We start from the raw sequence: 12,986 nt of genomic DNA on the forward strand, positions 1-12,986 counted from the left end.
TTTATTGTCATCTGTGAATGGTTGGATATATGCTACTGCATGTAAGTATGAAATTTTAATGCTATTCTTTGTTACTTTTTTCATATATGCTGGATAGGATTTGCGTTGTTTTAAGGCTAATTGTTGCATGCAAATTATTGCTTAATATTGTGGGATTGTCTCTATTATAATGTTCTCTCCATGCATTGGCCCTTGTAGTATGAGCAAAATCTCCTAGAGGTAAAATATGACCTTGACAAGCCATTCCTCTTGTACATTTTGAACTATAAAAGCTGCAAGATTGCTTTCACTTGACCTAAAGGGTTTGTGAAGTATTTTTGAGGCCTCCTAGACTGGAAACCACGAAATCTTACACATAATCAACATAGACTCCATTCTCCCAAGTACTAAGGCATTGATCTACCAAAGGTGGTCACCAAAAATCCTATTTTCTTCACCTTCTCTCAAGTCTAGCCACATTGGGGTGCCTAGGGCATCAATTTCCTGGCAAGTTAGCCACTGAAAAAGTTCAATCTCCTAAGGTTTCCTGCATTGGCCTCTGTTCTAGCCCTCCTCTGGATTTGAGGACATTATGATGGTGGAGTTGGGAGAAAAGCCTAGCCCTAGCTCCGGGACCAAAACTTGCCCTGCCATCCCCAAGGCTAGCACTTCCCAGGGTCAAAACAACACCATTGAGTGAAATATTTTCTTTGATCCTTCCCACCTTGTATAGGGTAAGAAAATCATTGATTATTTCATACTTTCCTCGTACCCTACACCGGGTCCACTTGGTCCCATGTGGTCCCACTCCTTCAAAGGACTATTCTTCAAGAGCCATCCATGATACCAACTTTAACAAGGATTTACAGTGTGGGAAACTCATTTCAAAATCTAGTATCATACACGTAACCCCCAAAATCATCCTCCTTTCCCTAGAAGCACATAGTACCTTGCTTAGAAAGCAAGCAAGTACCATTCTTCAAAACCTTCTCAGAAAGGGTATGGGTCACTCATATCCATTGACTTATCATTAATTAGTTACTCCATACATATCAGGTCTCCTCCCATCGGTGAAAGTCCATAAATGGAAGGGAGCCTTAGCTAAGGTGACAGTGGGCTAAGATTCCATTTGTTACCCTTGGCCTAGCATTTTCCCTTTAGGGATTCCCCTTAGGTTCCCTGCTAGTTTGAGCGGTAACAAGGTGAACACCCTTTTGTGCTTGTTCATAGAGCCCTCCCCTGCATTGTTAAAATGGCATCTCGCTCAGCGGCAATAGCATCTTATTTAAGGCAAATTCTCCATGCCTTTCGAAATATCTTTTAAGATCAAATTCATTTATGAAGAACTAAAGATTATCTCAATCCCCAAGCTTTCAAGGCATTTATACCTCCCTCTATCGACAAAAGCATCCGCTAGGGATTTTTCATGGAGCAAGCCACGGCAAACCTGGGGTTTGTGACACTAGGGGAACTTACTTTATATTTTTCAAGGTGGGTCTTGGATGAAATTCAAATAATTACACTGAGCTTAGAGCTCTGGAATCCCTGTTAAGGATATCTCTGGAAAAAGAGGTTAACAACATTTAAATCTATGGACACTCAAAAGTCTGTGTTCACTGGACTAGTGATAAAATCTGAAATGCACAACATTTTACTACAGCCTGTCCTGGACCAGGTAGAGCTCCTGAAGGAAAAAAAATCTAACATATCCCTGTCACATTTTCAGGGAACACAATGGCATTGCTGATGAACAATCTAAGCAGGTTAATCAAGTCCAAGAAGGTGTGCCGGAAATGTATAAGCACAATATGAAAGGGGTTTTTGTCCTGGATTGCTGACAGTTCCTGCCATTTTCTCTGACATCTACACTATGGAGACCATTATGAAGTTCGGATAAATATCTTCTGCTCTGGTTTTGATAACCTCTTAAATAAGTCTCTAATAACTTAGTGACAAGGTCAAGAACTGTGGGGATTTATCAGGCAGTATCATCCAGCCTCTTTGTTTAAAGGTTCTTTAGTAATGCCATGGTTATTTATGTATGACAGGTTATTCAAGTCCAAGAAGGTGTGATGGAGATGTCTGAGCATAAGATGAAAGGGATTTTTGTCCTGGAGCCCAGGCAGTTCCTACCATAAATTTTCTCTGCATCTACACTTTCAAGACCATTATGAAGTTCAGATACATCTCTACTGCTATGCTTTTGATAACCTCTTAAACAAGTCTCTAATAATTCAGTGACAAGATCAAGAACTGTGAAGATTGATAAGGCAGTATCATACAGCCTCTTGTTTAAAGGTTCTATAGTAATGCCATGGCTATTTATATATACGGTGACAGTACAGATTATATATCTGGTTTGTTTTAGGGTCAGTACAATTTCTTTTTCTTTGTAACTCCTATATGGACAGTTGAATGATCTGGAATTACCCTGTGCATGAAGCAATTGCAACATGTAAGATACTTCTCTTTCGGGACCATTATGAAGTTCAGATACATCTCTTCTGCTCTACTTTTAAGTTTTTATAACCTCTATTTAAGTCTCTAATAATTCAGTGACAAGATCAAGAACTGTGGGGATTGATAAAGCAGTATCATAAAGCCTCTTTGTCTAAAGGTTCTTTAGTAATGCTATGGCTATTTATATATAGGGTGACAACACAGATTATGTATCTGGCTTATTTTAGGAGTACGGTTTCTTTTTCTCTGCAACATCTAACACTTCTTCATCCTGAAATTAAAGGTTATGATTTTTTCCTTCTAATGTTTGATTAATATTAAGTTAAATATTACCTAAACCTAATGCAAAATGGCAAGTCTACTAGGAAATCATCTGAAAAAGTTCAACGAAAAAAATGAGAATTCTTTAAATGGGTTAAAAAAAAGCATACATGGGTAAAAAATGAGAAGACATGTGCTTGTGATATCATGGGGGCATTTGATCGACTTACCAAAGCAATTGATGGATAGAGTACCAAAAATCAAACCATTAAAGCAATGAATATTGTATGCATATAGTATATAACAAGACCAGTTTTGTGGCAGATAACAGCTTTGTAACTAGTAAGAAGAACCAGCAGTGCATTAAAATTATCAATAAACGATCACAATTCAAGGACCAAGATCCATTATAGCAGTTATTTTATTGTCATCCCAGACTGCAATTTAGTTCCCTAAAGTAGTCATCAAGTTGTTCTGTTGTATAATCTCACTTCCTGTCCTTGTTTGTAGGAAATTTATTTTATGAACATGCTTGACAAAAGTCACATATTGGTATCCTATGTCATAATAGAGAAAAAGCTTACAATTCCACACGCTCATCGAAGAAACAAAAGGAAAGCAATAGCACAGATCGTTAGCAACTTGATTTCTTCACCTACTGTATGGCAAAAATCAAAACAAAAAGGAGAACTAAGATATCCAGTTATACTAAAATTATAATCACTGCAGGAGAGAAAATGAGTCCATACAAAATCTAACTAATAAATTTAATGGTTCAATGGAGACTAGTGCTACCAGTGCAGGAAAAATAATCATGTGGCATGTTCCAAGGTGCAATACATCAATTACCTTAGGGTGTGGACAATTCGAGCCATTGTCAAAATATAGGTAATGTTCAACAGAAGAGCAACAATTAGGGTCATAACTGCATGCTTAATCTTTCTCTCTGGGCATTGTTTTAAATCTCCACAGGTCCTCACTTAATCTTGCCTTGGAGGCATTGTTCTAATAATAATTCGCATCCCCTGTAATAGACAATGGTCCTAGACTACCTCAGAGCAACTGAACCAGCGTTTAGAGTCTTCTAGATGTTCTTGTTGAAAAATGTGTAACTAGGTTCGGTCTTCATAAATATGAAATGTACTTTTGATTCTTGTATATTGTAAAATGAAAGAAAAAATATTATTATTATTGTTATTATTTTTGAACATAGGTTTCATGCTCAAGGTCTTTTATTTTATAGATCAAGCACCCATTGAGTGCTTCTAGGGTTTGTCCTAGGTAAAGAAGTCAAAAGAGTCATTGTCATAAGTTGAAGACCCCATCGGCCACATTGTAAATTGTAAAGAAATTTATTTTTGTCCTTAAAAGTGTCAAAATATCCTTCAAGACCAAGTCGGCTGGGCAACTGACAAGTCAGCCTAAATTAAGGAGCTACGTCCACCTTGAGAAGCCTATTAAAAGAAGGAATCTTGACCCCCTTGGAGGACATTCATCACTCACTCATTCAAGCAAAGGAGGAAGAAGAAGAAGGCAACAACGAAGGAAGAGGACGAAGGAGACTTGTCTTTGGGCTATTTCTCTCTCACACGTGTGAAGGAAGGCTAGGGTTACTACAGCTGGTCTAAGGTTTTTCTTCTGCAGATTCGATCTTGAAGGAAGGGAAAGAAAGTCAGCAAAGGTCACAATAAGCCATCCTCATGCTCCAGAAGGAAGAGAAAAGCCAAGCAAAGGTCTGACGAAGCCTTGGGAGGTCAGAAGAAGCTCACACGGGGTAGCAACTACTACAGGAGGGTAGAAAATTTCAGACCTACAAAAGGGACTGAAATTCTGCAGCTAGAGGTCGAACTTGTGCTACTGGAAGAGATTTCACTGGGTTTGACTTGGACAAAGGAAGTACATCATCCGAGAGGGTTGGACTTGGTCTTGGAGGGTATTGATCTTGGTCTAAAGGTCTTGGAATTTGTCAATTGAAGAATCTATAAAAAGAGAAGAGATTTGCAAGTTTTCCTCTCAAGTGGAGAGGTTTTGGCCCTAGCTTGCAACATATATTTTGTGTTCTTGTTCTTCTTGTTTTGGTCGTTGTTTGATGATACACAAACATAATAATAAGTAAAGAAGCTAAATAAGTAAGAAAAGTAAAAAGACATCACAAGCAGTTATCAATAAAAGAGAAATCACTCTAATCATTGCCCTAATAGATTTCTCAACATCTTTCACTGAAGAAGCTGGTGCAACTCTTCGACCACCTACAGAGTCGTAGTTCATCTCAAAGAAAATAGAAATACCATGGAAACAACAAGCACAACGCAATCAACAAGAGTACATTCACAGAGTGCAGTAGAGGAAACACAAAGCTGAAATTGTATATTAAACAGATATTTGTGGACAATTTTACAAACAATAGTCAGGACACAATGGGCTCTTAGTTATTTACCAATATAGAAAGCCCATGCCTCTTTCACAAACAACCTCCTACTCGAAGTCTTGGTTGAGGCTCACCAAACTTAAAAATTACAAGAGCCTTCTTTTACAAATAGGGCTTTATGGGCTTTTAGTTATTTACCTAACTAGAGGGCCAATTCCTCTTTCATGCCTCTTTTGCAAACAACCTGTGTTGTGCAACTTCACAACATAGCCCCCTTCTACTTAGATCTATATCCAAGGGTCCTAGACTACACCTCACTGCAATTCAACCAGAAGTTTCAAAGCTTAACTAAACTACTCATTGCAGGTGGCCGAAGAAGCTAGTGCAGCTCTTCTACCACCTACAGAGGTTGCAATTAATCTCGAGAGAAAACGACAATATTGAAGCAACAAACACAGCACAATTAACTAAAGTACTTTTACAGAGCACAATGGAGGAACAATCCATACAAACATTTATTTATCTTGAAGGTGTCTTTCATTAATCAACTTCTTGAAATTTAATTCGACGATATGCACCTCTTTAAAAACAATATTGGTGAAGTGTTTCACTCTACAACAATGGAAACCAATACCTAATGGTAATTTTGTTGATGGCCCTTGAATCCACAAATAAAGTTTTACAACTATCAGACTGTCATGGTGGGACACAATCTCCAAGCTATATGCAACTAACCTCAAAAAAAGACTTCAATAAATTTTGATGAGGGACATCTTTGAGCCAATGCCCACATCAAAATTTGGCGTCAATACCAAACCATTGACCCACTGTTGATAATATCGGCGATATATCGCCGAATATCGGAAATATCGCGATATTTTCGGCGAGCCGATATATCGCCGAGAAAATATCGCGATATTTTCGGCTCCCGAAAATATCGCGCGATTTCCGAAATATCGGCGATATTTTCGAAAATATCGCGCGACGATATAAAATATCGCCGAGCGTGTTTTTCCGCAGCTACAAAAAACGAAAAATTGGTTTTTTTTTCTTCATTTCTGTTTCTGAGTGTTGGAGAAGAAAAGGAAAGAGTTTTGTGGTGCTTGTCAAGGAGGGTTTGAAGATCAAACAACGATTATCACCACCAATTAAGATTTTTTTGTGGATCAAAGATTGAAGAATAGTGAGACAAACTTCATTTCTTCCATTAGCAGGTATGTTCTTAAAAACCCCTATGTTAATAATTTTTTCATAGATTTAGGGTTATGCTTGCTTGCCTCTTTGCCTACCAACATTTTGTTTCTTTGTTTTTTTCCATTTGCTATGATTTTCATGCTCATGAACCAATGCAAGGGTTTTCTCCATATTTGGACAGCAAGCTTCATTTTTTTTCAACTTTCTTATGCACCCTCTTATTGCCATTTTTCATTCACATTGCAAAATGCAAATAATGTAGTAATTTTTTTTGAATGAGGTTGTTATTACTTATTATTTTTTCATTTTGTGTTGGGGGGTTTAATGCCAATTTTTTGTTTTTTTTGTGCCCTAAAATTAGTTCACTACAAATGTCAAATATGCCAAAAGCCTTGGACCCATTTTGGGAGTATGGGGAGGCTGTTGGTGGGGCAAATCAGGCATATATATCATGCAACTTGTGTGGGACCAAGATGTCAGGAGGGATTACACGATTGAAATACCATCTGGCTAAACTCTCTGCATATGATGCATATGTGATGCCTTGTATGGTTTCTAGTGCCGAGGTTATACAAAAAGCTCGTGAAGCAATTGCTGAACAAGACAGAAAGAAAGTTGCTAGGGAGAGGCCAATGGTCTTAGATAGATAGCTGCTAGTTTTATTTGTTTTGCAACTTTTGCTATATATAAGTTTATAACTCATGATGATGAAATACTTTTAAAGTTTTATATATGTGATGTTGTTTTGTTTGAGTCCTTGATTGGACAATTATCACTATCAGGGATCAGCAGGATATGTGATGTTATTTTGTTTGAGTCCTTGATTGGACAATTATCAAGGATCAACGGGATTTGGTATCGCCTTTGAAGTTTGATGTATCATTTCTATTTGACATCATATATATCAATGCCTTCTTCATATTTATGTGCCAATGTGTTTAGTTCATCATGTTGTTATTGCTTTATATGTTTAGAAATCTGAAAAAAAAATGAATATATTATGCATTTTTTATGCTTGCCGATATTTTCGCCGATATTGCCGATAAGATATTTTCTGGACCCTCGCCGATATTTTCCCGATACCGACATTATCAACACTGCATTGACCACATTCTCACCTTTGGTGCCAATACAAAGAAGATAAGGCACTGCTCCTGAAAACCTTCTACTAGTTTGCTGACTTTTAAATGGCATTTAACTCAATCCCAAGGGAGGGCCTATTTCAAAGACTTGGAGACATTGGCATCTTAGAGACTTTCCTCATTGCTTTTATGCATCTCTATGGAACTATATTGCCTCGACTAAACATGGCACAAGGTTTGTCAAATTTTACCATGACCACCATCAAGATGAAGCAAGGATGTCCTCTCTCACCAACCTTGTTCAAGATAAACATATATAAGCTAGAATCCTTTCTACATGAGCATATTCACTCAAGGGTGGCTATCTCCCCTTCCTCATATCTTAATATCCATCCTACTCTTCATAGACAATGTAGTCCTAGCTTCTACTCCAAAGGCAACAAGATGACTTATGAGTTTTTTGTGATCTTCAACAATTGACAACTAGCCTCGGTAGACCCAAGGTTATGATCTTCAATGGCTTTAAGAGTGGCATACTTGATTTCCATTTCTACTTCCAAGGCAAGGAGATTGAGATCACGATGATTTACACTTATTTGGGTGTTTAGCTTTCTAGGCCCCAATTTAGTTCAAGACTAGCTCTCCAACCTCAAATCAACAAGGGATATGGTTCCCTAGCCCTTCTAGAGCAAAAGTGTTTTCAATACCACTTTCAAAACATTCAATCCAAGATAGAGCTTCTATGCAACATAATCAAGCCCATGGTTTTATACACCTCTAAGATTTGGGGATCAAGTCTATTAGAGGAGGAATGGATTGGGACAAAGAAAGTTCACATTTTATTGCTCCATCGCATAATCCACGAAAAAGGATTGTTCCTCTATACATCATACAAGTCAAGTTTGCAACACACCCTTTCTAGATCAAAGACAACTTTGTACTAGTTTGCCTACTTCATTAAGCATAAAGTTTGATTGATTCAACTGCCAATAGAGATCAATACCCTTACCTTGCATATCACTCCTCGAAGACCATGGTCATTACATCAACAAGGTCCTTCTAACAAGTACATTAATGGTTTGCTTAGGTTACGACCTATTACAATCAACATTTATCTCAATAAATAGGACACCCCACTCTAAATATTAAATGGATGCCCTTAGCCAACTTTTTTCAAACAAGCAAATGTTGAACAAGCTCATTAGGGAGAACAATTATAGACCATGCATTCAATTCAACAAGGTAAATCCAACCCATAACCTTGAGCCCGAGAAGGCCTTCTACGCAAAGCATTTCATGAAGATGAGGGATGGCATCATGTCCAACCAATACATACTCTTTGCATTGGAAAAGGTTACCACCATCTTGTGTCTAGACTCTACACCTAGGACAAAACTTTCATGTACAACAGACACCACCCTCCATACTCATTTAGATATCAATAGAGAGCAACCTCTTCTAGGGAACATGTATTCAAATTTTCCATTACTTCCAAATAATTCAAAGCATCTCTACAGTCCACCATTAGGGGTTTCTTCACTTAAGCCTCAAATGATAGATAATCTACAATCCACCATTAGGGGTTTCTTCACTTAAGCCTCAAATGATAAGAGATACCCACTGACTATCAATAAAAATTCAAAGGTCAACAACATCCCCCAATCCTCATCCACAAGCAATAACTACACAACTTGAGCACATCCTCCAAGCAACTCCAATGAAGACATTTCTTTCCAGTTCTTCCATCAAGAGTTTTTTCACTTAGCCCTTGAATGATAAGAGAGATTCACCAACTATCAATAGAAACTCAAAAGTCAACAAGCGACAACTCCTCCAAGGCTTGAGCACACCATCCAAGCAACCCCAAATGAAGAATTTTCTTTCGAGTTCCTAAGATGGTTCTTCCCTTCTCTCATACTCCCAACTTTGTATCTTTGTGTTTCTTTGAGGAGAGATTTTAGGTTCTAGCCTTTTGACCTTAAAGGATAAATTTGCTTTTATTGTCATCGAACTAGCACTCCACTATGTATTGTTCCTAATGTACCTAGCAATCCTTTTGATCATTAATAAATTATATTATCTCATCTACTCTCCCTTCTTTGATGATAAAACTAGCATTGCTTATAAACTCAAGCTTTCCCTAATTAATCAGCAATCCAACAATCCTTGGACTTCCCTGTTGATCTTCTCACTCTCTATGGGAGTTAATTTGCATGGCACATTGTTTGGCAATCTTCAAAGCAATCACAGGGGAAAATACCCTCAAAAGTTCATTTGAAATAACTTCTCTTCTATGATTAGACTTCTTAAGAATGTCGGAGCCACCATTACCAATCTACATCACAACATTGTTAAAACATTTACAAGCCTCTCCTTTAGAGCCTAGGCTTCTTCAACTTCTTATGTAACTTCTTGTTCAAGGTGATCATCATTCACATCACAAAAATTTATTGCAACTACTCTTATCTAGGTTGCTTCCTTAGCATTCATCTTATAGTAAAAATGGTTCTCAACAGCCAGAGAATTTCATTAGAGGCATCTCTTCATTGTACTCGGCCCCAAACTAGTATCCCTTTCTGTGCCATATTATTGTTTGCTACAATTATTTTTCACCCTCATAATGATTATAACCATTAAATTCTCTCTACTAGAATCATCCTCACTCACACGTAGGTATCAATCTTATTTTTATACCAAATTGGTAAAACCCTTCTACCATGAGAACAACACAACACAATTAACGTAAGTACTTTCACAAAGGTCAATGGATGACATACAAGTTGACAAAACTTATTGCAAAAATCTAACCAGCACCTCTTTCGAAAACAAATTGTCAATCTAACCACACTTATGGCTTGCCTTAACCATTACATGCTATATGTCCCACAACCAACTACCTTCTACTGTCTAATACATTCTATTTTGTGATTCATTTAGTGAGCTCACTGTATCCAACCTTCATTTATCTAACCCATGGGACTTCATTTTATCTGCGTCGATGATGGGCAAGGATTACAATAGCATGCACAAGCCACCTAGAAATCCAGCTTAACATGCCTCTACAATGCACAAATTGTCAATATTCTAGGGATCCGATGACAAGCATATTCCTCCTTTTAAGTCCAAGACCCCTACCACTCAACCAACAGATGCTCCAGCATCAATAACTCCAACTCTACAAGCCATTTTGGAATATGTCACAATTCTAAATGTTGGGGTCATGTTTCAAATGCATAGTTATTATATTGATTCTAAATGATGCGGTCATATTTCAATTCATTGCATAATCAACAGGTATTTGGCCTTATAATCTCCAATATATTCTAAAGTTGTTTTTGCCAATTCAAAACAACGTCAGCTTTTTAATCAGCCCATGTCATAAACAAAAAATATCATGCCTAATTCCACACACATTGGCAGATCCTATTATGAAGTGAATTGCCAACAAAATCCACAAATGAACTGTGCGCATAAAAAAAAAAAATTAATCTTGATCTATTAATTTTAAATAATCAAAATCCCACAGATACATGCAATAATATCTAAACATTTTTTCCTAGCATTTGGCATCACATATTTCCACCAACAGTTCCTACAGACGCTGGCAGAAACCCCCAACTCAATATTAAAATAATTGAGCAGTCAAACATGCATATGTACTAGCTACTCGATTGTACTTCGCTGAGAAATGGGTCCTTCAGAAGTTCTGCAGCAGAAGGCCTTGCCGATGTAACTGACAGACATTTTTCAATAAATTGCCTCACTTCTTGATTGGTGACTTTTCCCAATGCTGCAGGCCTTATACCAGAAATCACCTTCTTATAAATTTGAGCAACGCTACGGCACTCACTGTAAGGGATCTCCAGAGTAACCATCTCCAGCAAGCACATGCCAAAGGAATAAACATCGACAAGCTCATTGTAATCCTCTTCATATAATTCCGGGGCCATGAATTCTGGTGTACCAATAATAGTGTGTGCAGCATGATCATTTTCCAGGGTAGCAGCAAGACCCAGATCCCCAATCTTAAGAATGCCAGTATTGCCATTCACGAAAATGTTGCTGCAATTCAAATCTCTGTGAATTATGCAAGGCATATGACTATGCAGATAATGCAATCCATACAGTATCTGGCGTGCCCAGTTCTTCACGGCCTTCATGGAAACATGCCGGTGCTTCTGACGGTACTGCCTCAGGGTACCCGAGGTGCAAACTTCAGTAATGAAATTCACGTGCCCTGTTTTTCTATCCAACCAGGCATTGTAGAACGTAATGATGTTTTCATTCCTGAGAGACTTCAACAGACGGACTTCTGAATAGATCCTCTCAATGGAAACATCATCAAGATTTTGCAGAGACGCCTTGTTCCAAGCAACCTCAATACCATCTTCCTGATCAAAAGCTCTGTATACCGTCTTCATGGCACCACGACCCAACACATCTTCATAGCGACCATACCTGCCAGTGGGATCCACTTCCACAAAGGGTTCCCTGTCCTTATCACTGGCGTCATATTCTACACCAGGCATTTTTCCTCTTCTTCCTATAAAGGAAAGGGAAAAGAAACAAACCCCAACCCCGGAATTCCAACAGTTTGTTTGAATTGCATTAACAGAAACCCTTGCAGGGTTAAAGGAAGATAGAAGAAAGGAGATGTTCCCTGAATTCAGATGACGAACAGATAGCAAAGACGGAAGACTTTGCTACCATGGGGGTTACTGAAGATACCAATAACATTTTCGCTCCAGAGATGCTGAAAAGGCAAAGCCACCATAATAAAAAAGCAGCCCAAAACAAGATTATAAATCCAGAAATTGGAAACAATAATTAGATTTAAAAAGAGGCAATTCGATATGAATTTATACGTTAATTTAGAAAACCAAAAACGAAAAAGGTGTGATACCAATAAACAAACAAGCGTTGAAAGGGTTTGAGGCCAGAGAACACAAATATTATGAACAACAGGATTCTTAAACAGCCAAAAAAATGGAAAAGAACCGAACAATTACAGTGCAGTGCGATCCAAATAAAGCGATTACACATAAAAAACCCAGAAAACATACCTGTTTTCCTGTCAAAGCAAAGACCGCACAACGATTGTTCAGGAAAATTTTAAACCTCCCGAAATATAATTCATTGAAAAAGCAAAGAGCATTGTTGAATATATCTATCCCCGGGCCGCCCATGAGTCGGTTTGGGTAACCAGTTAACCTGTGCTTGACCGGGCCTCGCCGTTCAGAATGGATAAGCGATGCGAGATTCTTGGACAATCTGAGAGTGGAAGACCCGGCTCCTCTAAAACAAAGTCAACATGCACTTCTTATTTGGGCCATGCAAATTTCAAGAGGATGAGAATCAAGCAGTCAGCCGGCACGTTTTCTTTTGGGCCATTCAAATTTCAAGAGGTTGAGAATCAAGAAGAAGCGAATGGTGTAAGAATCTGAAGTGGTATATTTTTAATGGTGCAAGAATGTTTCAAACTTGAGTGGCTTTCATGATTTTCCATGTGAAATCTAGATTTGTTTTGAGTATCTAAAAATAGATTAGATTTATTTATCTTTTAGAGCCAAGAACATAATAATAATAATAAAATTAGATGCATATGTTTATTTGTAATTTTGTTGAATCCATAATATTAGTTA

The 12,986-nt window shown here is 37.8% G+C and overlaps 1 pseudogene across 1 annotated transcript; it reads right to left on the reverse strand.

The window, feature by feature from the left end:
• Positions 1-10,815: 10,815 nt before the first annotated feature.
• On the reverse strand, positions 10,816-12,616 carry LOC149201330 (putative serine/threonine-protein kinase WNK11 pseudogene; annotated as a pseudogene). Its single transcript, XR_016253865.1, has 2 exons — positions 12,408-12,616; positions 10,816-12,097 (listed from the first exon to the last, which is right to left on the reverse strand). The product of XR_016253865.1 is annotated as a putative serine/threonine-protein kinase WNK11 pseudogene (transcript).
• Positions 12,617-12,986: the final 370 nt, after the last annotated feature.

This window comes from Pinus tabuliformis, chromosome 2_1 (genome assembly GCF_031772625.1).
Source record: "Pinus tabuliformis cultivar Carrire ecotype Pingquan chromosome 2_1, CPIR1, whole genome shotgun sequence".
NCBI lineage: Eukaryota > Viridiplantae > Streptophyta > Pinopsida > Pinales > Pinaceae > Pinus > Pinus tabuliformis.